Raw genomic sequence first — 6,538 nt, 5'->3', positions numbered from 1 at the left:
CGCATCCACCGGTCCGCGGCGGTGGTGGGGGTGTTGGTGTTATTTATTGATGGAAAGAGATAGCACCACACGTCTGGCAGCTTTCTGGAACAGTCGTTGCGGGTGCGCGGCGCTGCGCGGAGCGGAGCGGGGGGGAGGAGTGAGGGGGCAGATTTGTCGGGGGAGGGGCGGGGGGTGCCGGCATCGGTCGCACCGCGTTCCGGCGGGCTGCGGCGTGGGCCCCTCCGTGGTGAGTCATTCACCACGGCCCTGCGCGGTACTCCGCGGGTTGCGGAAGGAAGACACCTTCCTACAACACCCTCCCTTTCCCCTGCCCCGGCCACGCTGCGCGGGAATGCGCTGCGAGCGGGGGGAGGTGTGTGTGGCGCGCTGCCCCAAATAAATTCCCACTCAACTCAGCGCCCCTCTCCCTCCCTCGTGTCAGTAACTTCTCCCACCGCGGCCACCTCCGCACCCCTCCGCGGGGCGGCGTAGAGGGGGGGGAGGGATGCGCAGGGTGGAGGGCAGGCTCTTCGCAGGACCCTAAAAGCTTCAGCCTCTCCCGGTTAGAACCGGCCGGCATCTGCCCGAGGCATGCGCTGTACACGGCCGGTGCAGGGACGGGGCGGAGAGGAGGGGTTGCTGGGCGGAGAGCTGGGGTGTCCCGGACCCCTGTTCCCGGCGCCGCCCGGTTCTGTGAGATGCATCCCTCGAGAGGTTCGTCTGTGCCTCCCCCTGACAGGGGACACTCTGTGGGGTGCAGTGCGCTTCCCCTGCGAGCACCGGCTCTGCAAGCTTCAGCTGTGCCTCCTTCTGCAAGGTGCACCCATGGCCCCTCCTCCCCCCCCCCCCCGAAAGTTTCATCTGTGCCTCCTGCAGGGTGCCAGGAGGCACCCTTGCACACACCCCCCGATTTGTGCTCATGTGCCCCCTACGAGCTGCACACCTGCATCCCTCAGAGGGGCATCCCTGGTTGATGAGTGCAAGCTGTGTCACTTGGCACCCTGCTGGATTGCTGCTCTGGGAGCTCGTAAGATAAGTTTTGGTCCTTGGGAAGCTGGAGAGTGATGAATCGTTGCTACAACCTAGAGCTTGATCTCCCTGTTACACACTGTGGGTGAAAACCTTCCCACCCAGAGGAGCGGTGCCAGCACCCCACAGGCTCACGCTGCATCGGGTGTCCCCGGTGAGAAGCTGCTCCTGGAGTGCCTGAGGGACCTGCTAGTGATGAGGTGCTGCAGCACTGCCAAGCTGCTCAGAGGGGCAGGCTTGGCCCGGCCCAGCCTTGATAGCCACTGGCTCAAGCATCCAGAGTTCCCGTTTCTAACCAGCATCTTCTGCTGCTTCATCCCGAGCATCCTCCAGCTCCCAAAGTCTGTGCCTGTCTGAACCAGAGATCAAAATCGATTACAATAAAAGATGGTATGACATAGATATGGTGATGGCCTTGCTGCTTGGTGGATGGGTTGGCAAAAAGAGCATTTCCTGAGAGTAAAGCCTCCCACAGGAAGGAGATTCCTGCACAGGGAAAGGCGAGACATGCGGCATCCCCACATCTCCCTGTCACATCTTGGCTCAGCAAGGATAGGTTGGACTCCTGCACTCTGGAGATACCTGGCAGCCCCAAATTCACCAACGGAAAGGCAGAGAGGCTGTGGATAGGGGGAAAAAAAAATCAGGGCAGTGTTTGCCTTTGAATCCTGAAGGCTCTGGGCCAAAGATAGGAGGTTGATGTTTCAAAAATATAATTAAAATAACACTTAGTTTCCATATGCCTGGGTTAACCGGGCATTTATTTTTGTTCAGTCCTTTCTAGTCAGATGCGTTGCTTATTTATGAAATAACTACAGTAATAAAAACAACCAGTTCCTTAAAAAAAAAAAAAATAAAAATCCCAACGCTGTTACATAAGAGCTGGGGGAGCTCCCGATTCCAGTCCCAGGCTGTGGACATGAGTGTTTGAAGATCAGTTATCTTTAGAAAGGCACTAAATACTTGTTCACTATTTATGCTGCTATATTGGAGCATCTTATGAGCAGTAATTAATATCCCCTGTTCCCCTGGGGTGAGGGGGTACTGTCATCCTTGGCCACAGCAAGGGGACTGAGGCACAGGGGAGTGCAGCGATTTATGCATCATCATGCAGTAACTCAAAGAAGGTACAGATTTCCCCAGTCCTTCCTTGCTGTCTGAATGCCAAACTTTGCCTGACTTGCTGAAAAGCCAAGATTTCAACTTTCTCTGTAAATGGGGGGGGAAGGGGAGCTTCTGGGGGTGCTGCTGTCTGTAGAGAGGATGGGTGGGGAAGGGGCCAGCAGCAGTGACTGACCAAAGCAAATGTCAGTGAAAATCAAGGGCCTGTCTGAAATCAATTGCAGAAGCCAGTCAGGTTTACAGACAGCAGATTTGGGCTCCTGGAATAAAAAGGGATATTGTTAACAGCAGCTTGCTGGCAAGGCAACTGCTCTGCCAGGAGCTTTCAGTTTTTAAGAACACAGTTGTCATCCTAAGTCACTGAGGGTTTTGCTCTTGGGTTTACTCCTGTTCCTCCAGGACCTGAGGGTAAATCTCTGACATGCCATGACCGACCATTGAACCTCATGGATAGAACTAATTTAATTAAGGTGGACAGTTTAGAGTCTGGATTTTGTGACAATGCTCTCAGCAGCTCACTGCTCAGGGTAAAGAAGGAGCTTGTATAGATGCTCGATGCATTGGTACAGCTGGGAAAAAAACCTGGGGTAACCAGGGCAGATTGTGCAGCTCTGAGGGGCTGAGGACATTTGAGTATTTCAGTATGAAAAAGATTTTGCCTTCAGCAGGTCTGCTTTAGTCTGGCTTTGATTTGGATTAGCATATCAAACCAGTAAGCCTTGGAAATGTCAGTATTCATCTTTTCCAAAACTGCAGCTCTGATCCTGGGTTGGGGGCAGTCAATCCTATTTACGAGGTGTAGGAAGCACCCAGCAGACGTACAGCAGAATTGCCAGTTCCCCTGCTGGGAAGCTCACAACCTGCTCTTGATGTGAAATCTTAGGTTTCCTGTCCAACCCTGGGATACGCAGGACTTGAAAAATCTTTCAACTAGATTTTGCTGTAACTCTCGAAGCAATGAGATCTATGTGACTGCAAATGAAGCAAATGGTTTGGGATGAGCAGGTACTCTTGTAGACAACCTATACATAAGGAACAGGGGATGCCAAGGCAAGTCCCTACCAAACCTCCTTGACTCACTGCTTGGTATCTGCCAGGTGAGGAGAGAGGTGCTGCTGGCGTGGGCTCTATCGTGTTATTGGCTCTATCCTTCTTCAGCAAATGCTAGAAACAGCCACAATCTATTGTTCATCCGAGGCTATATCAATCAACCTCAGCAATTAGCTGGTTGACAGCAAAAACTGCCCCAGGTTACATTAATGCAGTGATTCTGGAACAGCTCTTCCCAGCAGGATGAGGCTGTCTGGCAGGGATGGCTCCCACCCTGTCCTTTGCAATGTCTCCATCAGTGAGTGAGGAAGGAAGGTATCCAAATTTAAAGCTCTTCTTCTCATATACCTCCAGGTTCTCCTTCAACATGGACCTTGGTAATTTACATTGGTTTTTCCACACTTGACCAGAGGTGCCTGGAGTGGGCTGAGCCCCCCCAGCACCACGGGCTGCAGCAGCCTCCCCATCCTCCTGCTTTGCTGGGCTGGAAAAAAGTAAAAGCCTCTCTGTTGAAGTGCAGATGTGAGTATGAATGTAAGGCACTTGTCTAATAAATATCTTCCTAAAGGAGGATTAATTAGCATCCCAAGATTTTCTCTCACTGAACTCACTCTGACTGCAGCAGCTCTGCAGCAGCTCCTCCTTGGGTCACTTGTTTCACATGAGACTGTGTTCTGGCCCCTTTCCCAATGCACAGACCCCTGAGGCTGAGGATTTACAATTCTTTTTCTCAGGAGCCAGCACTGGCCAGCACCCACTCTGTACAAGTACCTGGCAGTAACTGCACACACATCCCTGTTTCCCCAGTCCTGCTGTACACTGGGACCCAGCACCTGCCTCCTCCTGCAGGTGTCTGGGTGCCACAAATAATCAATCACTATAAAACCCCATGTGCCAAATTACTTCCGACTTGTAAAACTCTGTGAATCAGTAACCAGGGGTCAGAGGTGGCATCTGCTGACCAGCACAGACCTCTGCCAGGTGGGCCTGGGCATTGGAGCTGACTGCCCTCACTCCAGTCACTAAGAAGAGGGAAAACCATTCCTGGAGAGGCACAGAGCCTTCCAGCTCAGCGTGGACCTCTAAAAAAGATCAGATGAGTTGTGCTAAAAGTGTTTGGGTTTGTCTCTAAAGAGAGCACAGGGTGACCTGCTCAGCTGGGGAACTCTCCCTGGGGGTATCTGAAAATGATTCTCTTCCTACAGCTTCTTTGGGTAGAAAGAATTATGTGGGTTGTGAATAAAATCCAAATGTTTCCCAAACAGTATACATATGCACAGATGGCTTTATCCTGTTCTGAACCATGTTTTTGGAGCTTACATGTTCATTTAATGTACAGTAACATCCATGACAGATGTTACAACAGAAACTCCACTATAGTGACAGGAACATTAAACTCTGAGCTGTGTTTCAGACCTATCCAGTGATTACTTGGAGATTTATCCTAGAGCATTTTGGTGCAGCCATGAGGAATGCTTTCAAACAAGGAGAGGTTCTGTAGAGATCTAAAACATCTTCAGTTAAGTAGTAGTATTTCCTGAAACTAAGTGTGGTGGCTTGGAGAGCCAACATGGCTTTCCTCCTGTTATTATTGCTGCAAGCTTGGATTAAAAAAAAAAAAAAACCAAAAAAAAAAAAAACCCCAAAAAAGAGAGACTAGGACTACATGTGGCCTGAGAAAAGCTGAGAGCACAAGAGCTCTTATGCATGTGGGAATAATACAGGTGGGGTGAGCCAGGAAATGCTAATTGGGTTTTTTGGTGCAGAACTTTGCATGTTCTTTGTAAACGAGCAACAAATATCTGCCTCCATAGCTAGATCCTTCTCTTGCTGTAAATAACCTCCAGCCATCCAAATTTTGGCTACCTGCTTGGATCAGCCTGGTAATGCTACTGCAAAATTTGCTGTCTTATGAACAACTCTGTCAATGTGTATCCATCTTTACTAAGGAAGAAGAGAAGAACAGAAGGTTAATGAATGTACTTTTGACCAACAGTTATTTTGCTGGCATTTTTAATGGCAACTATTTTAACTAAGAATTGCCAAAGTGCAGCTGTAGCCTTATGGTCTTCTAAAAGAGGCTAACAAGTCTTGGATGAGCAGCATTTATTTACCCCTCTACAGCCTGACAGCAAGCAATGGGTGAAGGAATTTGAAACGGACCCAGGAGAGGCTACATGAGGAAAAAGAGGCAGAAAATTGCAGAAGAGAAGAGATGAGGATATTCTGTAGCAAGGTGAGGGAAACCAGATGTCAAACCAATCACAGGTGGAAAAACCTCAAGGTGCCACTAATTAATGTCCCTGCCCAATATGAGGTCTGCAAACATAAGGAAGAAAAATATGTAAAAATGGTTATTGTTTTTTTTTGTTTGGTTGGGTTTTTTGGGTTTTTTTGGTTTTTTTTGTTTTTTGGTTTTGGTTTTGTTTTTGGTTTTGTTTTTTTTTTTTTGTTGTTTGGTTGGTTGGTTGGTTGGTTGGTTGGTTTTTTGGCTACATTTGGGAGTTGGTCCTGCTGCTGAGCAAAGGAAAGTGACTTTTTTGGCTTGGCATGCACTTGCAAGGGCCAGTGAGTGCCCTGAACTCCAGCAGCAATGTGTGTTGCCTTGAGGGAGGCAATCTATATCATGCCCTATATAGGTTGGGCTCATGTCAGAGCTGATTTTACACTGTTTTTTCCAGCACTTGATCCAGGCTGGGATTTTCCTTTCCTTGCATAATGCCTTTCAGCAAAAAGCTGAGGCAAATTTTCAGGTATTTCCAGTTTTCCTGCTCCGTGATGCCTCCGGCATTGATGCTCGAGGACACAGGTCCTGGATCCCCTTCCCTCTGCACAGGGGTGAGGAGATGTTCACTCTGGGAGACCTGGGCTCCTCCTGGAGAAGGAACTGTTGGTAGAGAGGGGCACCAGCATGACCCCACTTCACTATCTGGGGGGGGTCTCAAGCCTTTTAAAATCCCTCAGATGTCTGACACTTGCTTTTCTTCTCTGCTAGACCCAGATGCCATTAGACCCAGCAGCCTCCTTGGGACTGGCGTGGGCATGTGGAGGGGTGTTGGGCACCATCAGCTGGGGTCTGCAAAGGATGTTTTGGGTAGCTGGGGGCTCAGGTGCACTCCCTGCAAACAGGGCACTGGACATCTGTTCATGAATGGTTTCACCCCCCCAGAGTTCACAGCTGGGACAGGACAGCCCTGCTGGAGCAGGATGTAAACACACAACATTGTTTTTCTGAGTCAGATGAAGACCTTCCTGGAGAAGGAGGAGTCCCCCTTTTCCTAGGGCAGACAGAGCTAGAGCAGCTTTAGCCCAGAGTTTGCCTGCTTCAGTTTTCCCTGTGTGCTGCTCCAATATT

This window comes from Heliangelus exortis, chromosome 10 (genome assembly GCF_036169615.1).
Source record: "Heliangelus exortis chromosome 10, bHelExo1.hap1, whole genome shotgun sequence".
Taxonomy (NCBI): domain Eukaryota; kingdom Metazoa; phylum Chordata; class Aves; order Apodiformes; family Trochilidae; genus Heliangelus; species Heliangelus exortis.
This window is presented reverse-complemented; position numbering follows the sequence as displayed.